Genomic DNA, 15453 nt, shown 5'->3' on the forward strand with positions numbered 1-15453 from the left:
AACTTTATATTTGTTAACTGGCATATTATACATCAAAGTTAAATAGCTTTCATGCGCTTAAAAGTTCACCCTTTAGAACCCTACAAAAAAGACTTGTGTACAGCTATTTTGTAAGATGGCTATTTCCGGGGTCGTTTGCTTTTTTCTTACGAAATAGAAAATATTTAGGAGTGTTTAATTTGCGTAAATAAATGTATTGATAATTTTAAATATATTCTTTTATGTTCTAATAGAAATTTTACTTCAGTATGCTTTATAGACTTCAATCAAACAATACAAACATTTACCACAATTGCCCAGCCCACTCCATGTCAGTCATACTATGAGCAGGCTTAGTCACTCCATGGATAATCCCACTGCTCCGTCTTCATCTTGTCAATCTTTGTCAACGTATTAAGTTGATTCATCTAAATAGTCTATATAGTACGTAGAAATCAATAAAAATTACTGTAATAAGTTTATTTGTTGCTTCTTTAAAAATAAACAAAGTAATACATGTTGTTTTGCTTTTCGGGAAAAAAACAGTACAGAATGAATATAAGTCGGCATAAAGTAAATTATTCAAATAAACTTTTTTTATATGAAAATCATTAAGTATTGTCGAAAATGATGTTCACTTTGTTGGCCCAAGCACATTTGTGCTGATTAGCTTTGCTTAAATTTGTAATATGATGCTCAATAGTGACGAGCACAAAATTCCATTATCAACATAAATTCTTAACCAGTTCCCCTGGTATCTATAATTTAAAGGATATTTATAAATTAAAGGGTTTCTATAATTTCAAGGATATAATTTAAAGGATATTTCATAAAAATATTTTTTTTAATTTCCATATATAACAGATTTATGGAAATCTAGATAAGTAACAGAACAGTATAAACTAAGTTATAAATGTTCTCGTGCAATTTTTGTGATGTTTTCTTCTAGTGTTGCCCACATGAGGGACAAGAGATAAGGTTTTATCGCGTGTGTCAAACATTTTATAGAACATTTATCGCCTCATCTTAGTTCTTAATTAGTTCCTTCTCCTTTCGTATGGATTAGCTTTTCGAGATTTTTCGTTTTGTTTTGTAAAAAAGTGTACCGTGCAAAATTTACGCCTTGATTTTTCTACTTTAATTTTGTCTAGAAGTTATGAAAACTTCTTAGTCTCTCTAGACGCTTATACAAGATTATTGTATAACATTTAACCCAAATTTATTATTGGAATATTTGGATAATAACTTGCGTATCTTCAATTGTTGACAAATGAGGTTAAATTTTCGTACAACCAATTTAAAGTTTTTATACTATTAATAATGTAAAACTAAAAATAGTGCTTGAGAACGAATATTTCTTTAAACTATGGTCGCCTACGACACTGATAAAATTTGTTTTGTTTTCTTCAAAATTAACGGACAGTTGTCATGTGTCTCGTCTCGTTACAAATCTAAAATGTAATTATCTCCGTTTGCGAGACAATGGAGAATAGACTAAATATTTCTCGCCTGATGGCAAACACTGGCCCATTCTCAAGTACTTTTATTTCCATGTCTCAATAACAATAATAATGTTCATTTTTGTAACGCATTTACAGTAATAATACTATCACCTTAGATATGCCAATGACATTTTTTAAAGAATAAAATCTAAGAAGAAACTTTTACTACATGTTCAACTTTTCATCTATGATACGTATGCTGAGCAAGAGATACTTTGATTAGGGATTGATAACTTTATGATTTTTTTTAATTGAAATATTTCGTTGAAATATATCATCTGAACAATTTCATCGGAATTCCAGAATTTTTTCCTTTTTCTTATTGTTTTATATTCCGACTCTGATATTGTGGAAATAAAAATCGGAGCTATTACAGTGAATACATACTGTATTATTATTATTATTATTATTATTATTATTATTATTATTATTATTATTATTATTATTATTATTATACAAGTACGCTAAGTTACCAAGCAAGAAGATTATAAAGGCATTACGTAAGACTCGATAGTTCCCATTTTTAACCAATCTTTAACTTGTTTCTAAACTTCAGAATGAGCAATGTCACTGTTCTTAGAGACATCAGATTCACCAGTCTCTGCATATGGCACATCGACATCAGTGCCACATTATCAGATGCTGTAGGTTTCTTTTTTACATATTGGGTCCATTCGTACTCGAATCTGGTATTTCCTTTTATTCGCTAAATATTTACTTGTTCCTGCTGTGAAGGTGCGTAGTCTCATTTTGGTTACGACTAGGACTCAGTTGACTGCTATTAGAAAGGGAAGATGGCTCTTCAAAAGATATCTTCTTAAACATTGATGTGTACTTCAGGTTATGCTTTACAAAAGTCGGTTTAGAAGCACTTCATTTGTTAAACACTTCCGTTTCTTCGTATTGATTTTTCATATGTGCTGAAGAGCCTTTCACAGGGATCAGATGTGGCTGGAAGACCAAGAACTTTGCTTGCAACTTCGTTGACTCACAAGAAAGGCATAGTTCATTTCACGAAGTTAGAGGAGACACCTTTGACGCAGTAGTCCACATATATTCTTTACACCAAACATTTTTATTCATTCTGTATTGTGCAAATTAGGCCAGAACTTCTCTTATCAACATCTGAATAAAGCCTTGTAATTTCACTTATATATTCTAGAACATCCGATTATTCTTCTGTGGTCAAATTCTTGCCTCTGTACCTTAGATCTAGATTATTCGCTAACAAATGTAGAGAAGGAAGACATATTTTCTTATTGTCTTCGAAGAATTGCAGTATGTTTTGCTCTTCCCCTTTGAGAACTGGAGAGCTTGCAACTGTGTTACGGATTTTTTCCCTCAGGTTGAAAAATATTTCATATACTTTGCTGATCTCATGTTTGTCGCTTTTGATGTTAGTTACCCAGTCTGCTATTCGAACAATTAAACAACAAAAAGTGCTTATTTTTTCCCAGAAGACATATTGAACAATAAGATCCTTGATTATTTTCGATAGTAGAATTTTTGCCTTTACATCAATACACATACTTCTAGTATCGATTGGATTGGCAGCAGACTATTCAATGAAATTTCTTGCGATCACCATCGACCCACAGCTGGGATCAGTGTAATTTTCTTCCCCGTTTGTTTCTCCATGAACATTGTATTCACTACTGTCCTACCGTTGATTTCGTTTATCCCAGTGTTTGTTTCCTAGTACGGTGTTTGAGGCTGTGTATTTTCAGAATGTCCTGGATAAGCAAGTTGAAACCATGTGTCGCACAACCATAAGTATTGATATATGGATACTTTTTTACTCTTTCCTCCATGCTGCTTTCACATTTGCGACATTATCAGTTGCTATGCCAATGCACGTTTCTGGTCCGATTTGTTCCATCAAATCAGTTATGGTTTTAGCAATGTATGGAGCATTAAGTTTCGCAGTTTTAGTTCGAAAGGACTTATAAAAAAAGCTGGTTCGGGTGTGGTTAGAACAAAGTTAATGATACTTTTTCTTCTTATGTTTGAAATTTTTCATTTTAAATATTTCAAAGCCCTGCTCACAACACTTACTGCGATACATGGGGAAATGCGAGAGTCTCTGTATGTGTCAGGATGCGAATTACCTTCAAATTACAGATATGTTACGGATAGTCCGATGCAGTAGGACAAGCAAATGCGGGGTACACAAGCTCACACTTCTTGTATATATGTAGGTTGAAATTCGTACATATAGTTAATGTGTACACAGATATTTGACATCAAGATATTAAACTTCATAAAATTGAAATATCTGAAGACATTCTGTCAAAAATTATCAGAAGCATAAGCGGATAAATTTAGATGTTAAGAAAATTCCAGCAGATGTAAGTGGAGGGCTTTAAAAATATAATCGGTTGCTAGAAAGTTTACATGTAGAGAATGCAAATTCGGCAGTTGGGTTTTATCGTGGCTGTACGATATCTGTAATCACCTTGGGTGCTGGAATCTAGGGTTCTCTTCCTGTGGGAATTAACTATCTCGGATCCTACATTAAATTGTAAATCTAAGTTTCATATTGTCTCTGTCCTGAAATGGATGCTAAGTTCCAACCGAAAGAGCCAAACATGATCACTGATTTCTCAGACATTATAATTTGTTTCTTCTATCTAACGGTAGTTATACCATGATCGCAAGATAAATTTTCTAATTATGTTCTCTTGTATTAAATATTTAAATTCAATAATGTTACTATGAATGCTATAAGACATTGTTAGCGTTTCTGGGTTTTTCCTTAGCACACTTGGGTACTAAGGAGTCTTCTATCACAGTAAGGTTTTTAGAGTGATGCAACAAGAGTGAAACAGCGGGGGAGATGAATGTTAGCCCCGCCCTTCAAAACACTATATGGTCCCCAAAATAGAATTAATATGCTAAGTTTTTATTTAAACATGTTTACACAGGAACAAATAAATAATGTTTGCATTGGAAAATAAATAATTAATGTCTATTGAATGTAAAACCAGAAATTTGAGTTTGAGAAATTGCCCCTATTTTCAGCTTTGAAGCAGAATTTCGAAATACTGCAACACAACTTTATCTATAGTTAATTATGAGTTTTTATACAAAATTTTGTACCTTCAATTCAACCGAATCTTCACGTTAGACCTTTTTTTGAAATAAGGATCGAAAATTGTTTATTACTAGAAACTGTCCCCTTAAAGAGCCGAATTTTGAAAATGATGAAACATGTTTTCGAATTATTTCAATTAGGAATGTATAAATTGGATTCCATACATCGAACTTAAGTGAATGCTGACATTGGGCACTTTATGTAGAAAGAATCGGAATTGTCGAAAAAGCGTAAAAATATATTATCTTATTTTTAATTAGTAGTTTAAATATATAATTTTAAACATCTAGCTTTAGTGAGTCGTAACGCTTGACATTCACATTAAAGATTTGGCTTTTTCAATGTACAAATTGCTACCTTTCCTCTACTTAAGAATGGAATTTTCTAAAAATGATTAATACATGTTCAGTTACCTTTTTTCGTTTTGAATATCATATGCCAGGTTTCACCATCCTAACGTGAGATAATTTATTTTCGGAAAAATATTTCAGCCTCCTGTAACTTCTCTTAGCGTACGTATTAAAAGTAAACGTTCCATCCATAGTAAAAGAGTTTCCTCTTCAAGTTTTATGTTCTGTCTATAGCAAAGTGCATGTGCGCTCCCAGTTTGTGAGAAACGTAAGGGGGCAATTACCCTTCCCAGGTTTTCGACACAGGTTCAGTTTTTCGAGATACGTGTCACAGCATATTAGATTCGGCTAGTCATCCATTACAGTATTTAATATATTTACTGTATTTAATAAAGTTATATTTTTTTCAACAACAATTGTTTTGCATGAAGTATTATATGTACCACGGTGTTCACTTCGTTTGTGTGTCTGCATTTTGCCCTTTCTTTTTCTTTGAAAAGTTCCTAAAGGCGTTTTGGGTAGTATGGTTTTTATGTTGATTAATGAGTCACTTTTACTCTATTACATACTAACCAAAAATTCTAAAAAAAAGTCAACATATTATAACTACGAACTTCTTTTATATGCAATAATTAGTGTAATAGTGATTAATAACATAACCAGAAACCCATTTCAATGCAAGTGCGCTAATAATTGCCATTACTAAAAAGCGCACTTGCACACTCAAACATGTGGCGTCACCGGCTGAAATCTGAACCATGTGGTTGGCAAGAGCTTCATAGGTTTTTTGTGTGCCGAAGTATAGAAATTTCTTTCTTTCAGCAATCAAAGGTAAGGCAACTGGCAAAAGCGATAGATAAGAAATGCAGTCATAAAAAAAATACAATAGCAACTCTTTGGAATTTTACGCATTTATAAGGATTTCAAATAAGTTTCTATTTAAATATGCACAAACATACAGTGATATATACACCAAATTAAACGATATTTTATGCAGAATCCAAAATTTACCTACAAAAATTACGTACTTTTTCATCAATTAATGATGTTAAACAAAATATGTAGGAAAAGAAACACAAATCTTTCATGTTAAATGTTCTGTATGTTCTTTCAGTGAGATCCGCGCTCATTAAGGTAATCCACGTTCCAAGCATGCAGTATGGTTTCTGCTTCCTTACTTGTTGTGTACATAGGTGCCCTGGAATATCTAATTGTGTTGGTCTAGTAGTGTTTCTTTTACTGACAAATTTGAAAATGATACTTTTACTCATAAATATTGATTTACCATTTGTAAATTATTGATATCGGACATCAACATGGATAAAACGTTTGACATCACACCACAGAAGGCCACTATAGTTAAAACATTAAACGTTAAAGCATTAATACAATACTAATGCTGAAATAACCCGGATAATGAAACTGCATAACAGTACAGTGGGTAGGAAGCTAGACAAGATTTGGGAAGCAGTGTGCATAAAAAGTGGAAGAATTGGTAAATTTGGTCGAAAAATGAAATCCTTGCCTAGACAGAACAGTGTACTGCGACGGTTCTGTCTTGCAGACAGGTTTGAGTCATCAGCAAGTGTTGCTAGAAGAGGGAGAGAAACATATGGTGTTGAAGGTTATCCGCGAACAGTGAGAAACAAGTTAAAGTCCATTGGTTTGAGTTCACATAGAGCTGTCATGAAGGCATGTTGTAACCGGAACAACGTAAAAGGCGCGTAGAGTGGGCCAAAACTCACAAGGATTGGAGAAGTGACCAGTGGCTCAATGTTCTTTTTAGTGATGAGAGGAAAGTAACCGTTTATGACTATAATTCACGCGCTACAGTTTATAGCATAATTGAAGTACTTAGTTCTGCGTGTAATGCACAAACTTTCAGATACTTTACAATTTAACGGTTTGATAATGTTTTTCTTTTAGTGGAATTGGTAAAATTCACATTTGTGATGATTTTAATACATAAGCTTATAAACATTTTCTCCAAACGACAACGATATTCACGGCTAGAGATTTAGTTAACGGTGATTCATTTATTTTTCAAGACGATTCTCCCGTTTGTCATCTCGTCAGAGTTATAAAAAACTATATGCTGTCCTTACGTCTTGTTACCCGACTTCCTTGGATTGGTAATTGGTCCGACTGAAACGCAATTGAAAATTTATGGAGTAACAAAATTACAAAACTTAGTAAACTCCTTGCCACAACGATGAATAAACATTATTACTAAGCATGGGCATCCAATCAAGTATTAGCTTGAGCTAAAATCGATTAGGTAGGCTTCTTTTAACTTCACTTACATTCACTTCACTTAACAATTGACGTCATATTTAGTTGAATATCATCAACTGTTGTATACATAATTTCTGTGAGTAGAATAGCATTTTATATAAAATTTCCTTTAATTTGACGTATATATAATTGTATGTTTTCAATGGTTAGGTAGAAACTTCTTTGAAATCCTTATAAATGCGTAAAATTCCAAAGAGTTGCTATTAATTTTTACGTGACTGTATATTACTTTCCGTTTTCTTCAGTTGCACAGCATTGAAATTCTGTTGAATTTCTAAGTAGTAATAAATGAAATTTCCTGGGCGCTACAGCCCACGATGGGTTTGAACAGCCAGTTGTCTCACATTGAACTACGTGCAACGTGAACAGTACATTTAATTCCCAGGCACCATTATCCTTGGTTTTCTGGATTCGAGTTTATCATTTCTTAAGTCAGAAGCACAACAATTACCTCATGATCCTAATAATTACCGAAAACCTTTAGTGTTCCTACTGAAAATAGAACAGGGAACATGCATACCTAGGTAGCGAACACTAACAATTTGGATAAACAGTTGATTAATAATTATAATAACAACTTTGAATATTCGCTTTACTCGTACCCGTTTGTGGTAAATGTTGATGCCTATGGTAACCAAAAACAGTTGAAAAAATTATGAATACGGTGTATAACTAGTCTCCTAAAATATTCTGTGAGGTTAGAGGTAGAACGTACTTCAACTTTGTTAGTTTCATTATCTAACTGAATGCATACGTTGCGAGTTTATTACTATACCATTGTATAAGAGTGTCTGAGTGTGATATTTTTTCATCTAGTTTTCAATGTATTACCATTTTTACAAAGCCTAAGTTAAATAAATGATCTCCCTAAAAAATGTTTATGAATAGTGTAGAGATTTTGGATTTCCCTCATGTTAATAGTATTCAGTATATAAACACATCAAGATTTAATAACGATTTCTTTTTTCTCTCTTTATTTTCTGTAGATGATAAGAAACAGTCGTAACTTGGAATAATAAGACAGTCAGCAAACATTTCAAAATTCTTTTTAGCAGATGATTCCTCATTCTTCATTCTTGGTAAATTTATGTAACTTATGTAACCTGATGTAACCAAAGTGTTCTGTAACTGTTGACAAATTATTAAATAAGTTGAGAATTCCATTTACCTTGCACTTCCCTGAATCCTCACACATGCGTACTTTGGATGTTTTCCGTAATTTCGACGGCCATCTTCCGAATTGGGTGACAAATAACGTCCCAGGACCCGAAGATGGGGTAGCAGACGAGAAACGGTGAAGTACACGAGGAGCGAGTGTGAGCAAAGGCAGGAGAGATTTATACCAAATCCCACGCCAATTTGATACAGAGACCGAGACATGGCGATGACCAGTCAACGCCCAGGAACTGGGGTACGGAATACTCATCCAAGGTCCTAAACGCCCTAACAACCTTCCTTTTCTTTCTTCCTAAACAGACTCTCGACTCTCATTTTTTTAAATATTAGTTCTTATTTATTTCTACCCACATGCCCTACAAACTAAAAGCGCTCGTCGTCTTCTCAGATACCTCTCAATTCTACCAGTGAGCTATATTTCCGAAATTAACGATTATAGTTCCTTTTCTTTCTTCAAAACAAAGACGAAAACATTCCAACCGAATGTACAAGCGTAGTATGATGGAGATGCTGATCTTTTTTGTGTCATCAGCGTAATGTGATGATCAATGCTGGTTTTCTTTCAATTTTCTAAACCGTTTTCTCTTTATTTTTAAGCCTTTTTAGTCACCCCCAACTTCCCTGCCAGCAACCCTCTACGAAACTAGTTTTTTCTTTTGTTTTATTTTTGAGCAATCTTCCCTATGGTATTTTATAATTACCTTTCTTTCTCTTTGTTTTTCGGAGAGTGGTGGAGCCCCAATTCCTCTTGTGTACGTTTTATTTGTTTTATTTAGTTTTTAGTGTAGGTATAACATATTTAAGGTCTTCACTTGTACCCAATGGTTTTATTGGATTGTTTTATATGTTGCGAAGACTAGCGGACGAATTTTGATACCTTTAGAGGACATTTTTAACTTAAGTGATACTGTCTATTTCGATCCCATGGCCTTTTCGTCTCCTAAATCGACAAAAGGCACACGTAATTATTTAGAGCAACTTAAAAAGAAGCTAGAATTTTCGGAATCGTTTTCGGATATTTCTCCTGGTTCTTTAGAATTAACTATTCGTGGTTCTAGATCTAGTAGTATGGCGACAGGAGGAAGCAATCCACCTCCGCCCATACAGGACACTATTGTGAAACCGGATCGTTTTTAAGCCCGGTTAGGCGACAATGTAAACACGTACATCAGACGATATGAGACCACCGCTAGCATAAATTCATGGGATGGTGTGAGACGAAAATTGGTGCTGGGGATCCTACTCCATGGTCCCGCTGAAAACTGGTTTGCTGGCATATAAATGAAGCCAGAATTTTTCCAAATGATTTACGACCAGTTCAAGCAAGCTTTTATAAAATTCTTTAAAGACAATATGGTGCCAGAATTATCTGAAGCCAGTGAACAAAATGAATCAGAATGCGTTCTAGAGTATGTTTATTCGAAGCAGGATTTTATTTTACGCGCAGACCCAAGTGCCGATGAAAAGAAACAATTATAATTCATTGTGGAGGGACTTTTACCCAATTACTTTAAAGTTGTAGTATGAAAGGAGTATAACACGATCAGTGACTTTTGAACGACCTAATTATCGAGGAAAGACTAAGCTGTTAGTGAAGATTAAATAATTAGAGAAATTCTTGCAAAAGAATTCTTCTGTTTTGCAGTCGTCTTTATTTTCTCCGGCTAGCATAGATGCTAATACTCAGAATAATGCTGAAGTAAGGGTTTAAAGTCCGATTACTGTTCAACCGTATAATACACAGTCAGCATACTTGCAAAACCAGCTGATTCAACAGAACCAACCGTTAATCGACTCATTAACTGACATACAGGAACAACTGTAAAAGCCTTAGCTCCTTCAACAAATTGTGAAAGAAGAGATGATTCTCAAAATGGGAAAGAGCACTTTAATCTGCCGAAAAATGTAGGTCAGGATTACCAAGGAAAACTGAACTGTAATTGAAACAACAGAAGTCAGAATAATAACGCTAATACTAATAAAAAGTCTAGCAGTGATTTTGCGTCCTCAAGTAATATTAATTCTTCGCCAGGTCAGGGTTTGACTCCGGATAGAGGCCAAATTATTTGTTACAAATGCAAATTACCCAATCATATTGCGAGATATTGTCGTATGCCTTCTTTAAATACACAGAGTAGATGGTCGGGACGAATCTACTCAAGGTTGTGTTATAGTCCCTATAGCGTCTTTTAACGAACTGCCTCATGTTTCAGCTTTTATGAACGGGAAAGACGTAGAATTGATGATTGACAGTGGCAGCCAAATTAGTTGTCTGGGAGAAAATTTGGTCCCGGAAAATGCTAAACGTTTCCGTATTAATACTAGACTGAGGGAGAGTGACAGGGAAGTCTACAAAAGTTTCTGAGGTAGCTTTACTAAAATTTAGGATTGGTAAAAATGGTTTTCTCATGTATTCAGAATTATTCCAAATTTTGATTATGGGCCTTTGATTGGAGCCGATTTTTTGGAGAAATACAGGGCTGTTTTAGATTACAATAAGCAAAATTTAACTCTTTTGATTCGGACGCCTTCCTTCGAAAACGTTATTTCCGAGGAATTTAGAAGTCACTTTGTCAAACGTCTTAACATCCAGGCTTGCGCAGGGATCTCGAGCTATTTTTAGAGTATTGGAAAACACGATCTTACCACCTCGCTCGCATACTCTGGTGAAGCTAGGCAGTTGTTGTGATATTTCGGGGAAGAAGTTATTATTGTCGCCCTCTCGCCGGATCGAAGAAAAACTGGACATTTTTATTCTATGTGCGATAGTGAATGGAGGATGCCCCTTTTGTATGTTACGAATCCCACCATTAAGGAGATCAAACTGCGACAAGGTACACATCTTGGGATGCTGAATATTTTGAGCAGGTCCCAGAGGAGTCTGAGGAGAAGAGTTTTTCTTCGGTAGAAGAAAGCCTACCGTCCCCAGAGAAGATGGAGCTGTCCAAGCGAATTTGTGATCCTAGTCGTGTCGATGTCAATCACGAGCTATCTCCAGAAGACGAAGAAAGAATTTACAGTCTCATACGAGAATTTCCTAATGTTTGGAGTTGGTCTCAGGAGGACATACGACTCGCACGAGGCTACCCTCATGAAATTTTTCTATCCCATCCTACACCCGTCAATAAGACGCCCAACTCACAGCCTTATCATCAACTTGGGGTACACAAGCAGCCATTAGACAAGATGATTTGTCAAGGGATTCTGAGGGTAAAATCTCGACCTGGAACCACCGCGTCTTGCGGATTAGGAAGTGTAATAATCAGTTTCGATTTGTAAGTGATTTACGTGGACTAAATCTGCAATCATATCCTTCGAGTTTTGCGACACCGTCGGAGGAACATTATTAATTGTATGGCAGGTCATCTACTTTATAGCTCGAGCGATTTGACCAAGGGGTTCTTTCAAATTCCGATTACAGAGATGTCGAAACAGTGTGAGGCTTCTCGATACCAGGCATGTCAAGTTATCAATATTGTGTCATACATATGGGACATATCTCTTCCGCAGCAGTGCTTAATAGACTGGTCAAATTCAAGTTAGCAGGAGTTCCAATTACAAACATAAAACATTATGTGGACGACTTCAACATTATCGCGTCATATGTAGACGAGATGGTGCATTGGTGCAAGGTCCTTTTGAAAAACTTAGAGAACGGGGACTAAAATTGTCTCCCGAGAAGACAAAGATCGCACATTATCCTTTGATAGTGTTGGGTCATCGTTTATAAAAATTTGGAGTGCAAGTTTTCGATCGAATGTTAGCCCCGATTTAAAATTTTCAACGGCCACTCACGAAGAAGAATTTAAAAAGCTTTTTAAGGGTGTGCTCCTTTTTGCGAAGGTATGCTAAGGATTTCTCGGAAATTGCTTATTCTCTTCAAACTCTGCTTCAAAAAGACCAGGATTTTAAGTGGGGAACCCAGCGACAAGAATCTTTTGAAGCTCTGAAGAAAGCAATTTTGGTAGTCCCAACATTGATGGCATACAAACCAGGAAGGGATTTACATATCTACAGCGATGCGTGCAATATGGGCCTCGCAGCTGTAGCAAAGCAACCTATTTCAGACGATCCTGAAACTGGATTAGTGCCGATCGGATATGCCAGTCGAGCAGTTGGACCTTCAGAAAAAAATTGTCTGTGTACCACTTGGAACTCCTGGCTCTTCTGTATGCCCTGTGATCTTTCAGATATTTCGTGGTGGGTCGACATTTCCATCTCCATACGGACTGCAAAACTATTACGTTCCTTCTACACTGTAAGAACCTGACAGGTAAATTAGCGCGCTGGGTGTATGAGATTGACACTTACGATTTTATCATCGCCCACGTGAAAGGTACCGAAAACAGAGAAGCTGACATGAGTCGCTTTATTAAACATAGTCGCGACAAGGAAGAAGAAGAACAGAGTGCCTTTGACCCGAGAATTTTCCTAATCAAAGACATGGATCTCATTGATATCGCAAAAGAACAGCGAGAAGATGCAGTACTGAAGAATATTATTGATCACTTGGAGGATCGAGCAGAAAAGGATCCAGCCTATGAAAGAATGGCATCGTATTTTTGTTTTGGAGAGTAATGTAGCATAAACGGTGAATAAGACAATATTCGTTAAAGTTTATTTTTTAGCAGTGCCATCGAAATTGCGAGACATTGTATTTGAGAAACTGCATTGCGGGAAACTGGGGCGTGCCATTTTGGATTTTCGAAAACATACAACCTGTTAGTAATGTCTGTCTATTTCCCTAATATGAACAAAACTGTGTATGATAAGTGCAAATCTTGTGTGTCTTGTCAGTTGCTGAAAAAGAGGAGTGGAAAACAGTTTGGTAGTCTTCAGACACATCCTAGCGTCCATCCTTTCTTTAGAATTTATGTGGATCGCGGTGGGACCTATCCTAGTAATAATACCTTACGCCACAAATTTCTAATCATAGTCATAGATGAAGGAACTCGTTTTTATGTTACTGGTTCTCTACCAGATGCTTCTGCAACTTCTGTTATTGCTTTCATATATGACAACGTCATATTGAAGTATTGGATACCAACTGAAACTTGTTGTGATAGATGTGTTACATTTACCAGTCATGTATTTAAGGAGTTATGTAAAATACTGGGGACTCAAATGCATTTCACTGACGTTCAAGGACATTTGTCTATTGGAAGCATACAAATAGCAGTGAGAAATTTAGAACAGCAATTGAAGATCGCCTTAGGCAAAACTGACCAATCACGTTGGATTGAACATTTACCAGAAGTGACCTTTGAGTATAACGTCACGTACAATTTGAGCATGAAATATTCTCCTTGTGAACTTCTCCACCCCTTTTGTCCTCGGTTTTCGCATTCCGCCATGTTGGGTACGGAATATCAATTTTCAGAAAAACCAAGACAGATTCGAACGACTGAAGTATATTCGCGAAAAAGCCCAGGAAAGTTTGTAGAACTGACACCTGACGTCCAAGAAGTCTTATGACAAGAGGCGGATACAACAAGAATTCGAACAGTGTGAAGCTGTTTGGATTTTTGATCTGTCTAGAAAACGAGGACAATGTGCTGCTTTTTCGGGAAAGTATTTTGGATCTGGCCAAATTGAGTCCAAGAAACATGATAACAGATATTATGTTAAGTTTCGAACACCTAGAAGACAGATTAAGATAGACTTGTTTTCTATAGACCGGCTTAAGAAGTATTATCCACCTGAGAAGAAATATGTAAGGACTTTTAAACGTTAGAGAATCAGGACGCACAAATATTGAGTGAAGGAGTCTAGGAAAAGGATTTTGAGCCGCAGGAGGAGTCCACTTGCTTTTTGATGGAGTATCACGAAGAGGAAATCACGGGGAAATTGAATTCATTGTTCGTTCGAGATGTGAAATTGATATCCGAAATTCCGTCGTGGCACGAGACCGGACCCGATACCAAATCGATGGCTGATATAAAAAAACGAATGTTTCCCGTTAACGAGGAAATTAACAGGAAAGTGGCTTAGTATTATGGGTCTATTACGTCACTGGCAGGACAGGGGATCGTAAATTCATCCAACACCCAGTTGCAACCAAGAGAAAGTGTAGACTTGATGGTACAGTCTTTGGTGGGAAGTGAAATGAGGCAGGAGTGCAAGAAAACTGGTCACTTGAACAAAGGTAACGCCGTATTAACCTCAGGATATAATCTACCTGTAGATTATGATATACATGTATCTGCACCCGATGATAAAAATGCTAAGCGCCTAAGGATGTGTTATAAGAAATCCCTACAGTTGGCTATGGACAATGACACAACGACCATTGCTTTTCCAAATATAGCTACAGCAGTATTTAACTACCTGAAATTGGAGGCTGCAAGAATTGCTTTGAACGTAGTAAGGGAGTATCTCTAGGAGTACGTCGATTATTTTGAAAAAATAATTTTCTTTCAATTCGATAAACAAAATCAGATTATTTACGAAAAAGTGATGCACGAATATTTCCCGAAATAAGTGTTTTGTCCTTTACAAGAGCATAAAATATATACAGTGTACATCACTTAGGGATTAGTTTACTACTGACCTAACAGGGAGCTATTTCTTTGTTAATTTGCGGTATGTTAATACTGCCTTTTACCACCACCAAAAATATCCTGTGTCCATTATTCTGTTAAAGTGCAGGTCCAGAGAAAGTATTAAACCATCTCCCAAAAAAAGTTTCAGTTATGATTTTTCCACCTTCATTGTTGAAAAAAAATAGGTGAATTACTAAGATGTACCAGGAGGCATTCCGCTTACTTAGAGAAAAAGAAACATTGAAATTAGTAACGCAATTTAACAAGAACATATATACATAGGCTAACAGAGATAATTATCAATAGAATATGTGAAAATTCTAAATTTCTCATTATATTTAATTTGTGTTTCAGATAACCTATTTTGTTTTAAACTGCATTATCCTATCTTTCTCTTTCCCATATGTGACGTCTAATAACACCAAGTTCCTAACAACATCTGGTTTATTTTTCCGTAAACTCCCAAATGTTATTTTGTACCAACACTCATTATCGATATCTTTTAATTTGGCACT

At 35.7% G+C, this 15453-nt stretch overlaps 1 pseudogene; it reads left to right on the plus strand.

Moving 5' to 3' along the window:
- Positions 1-14474: 14474 nt before the first annotated feature.
- On the plus strand, positions 14475-14777 carry LOC145661189 (uncharacterized protein FN1951 pseudogene; annotated as a pseudogene).
- Positions 14778-15453: the final 676 nt, after the last annotated feature.

This window comes from Thermobia domestica, chromosome 9 (assembly GCF_964235325.1).
Source record: "Thermobia domestica chromosome 9, izTheDome1.hap1.1, whole genome shotgun sequence".
NCBI classification, from domain to species: Eukaryota; Metazoa; Arthropoda; class Insecta; order Zygentoma; family Lepismatidae; genus Thermobia; species Thermobia domestica.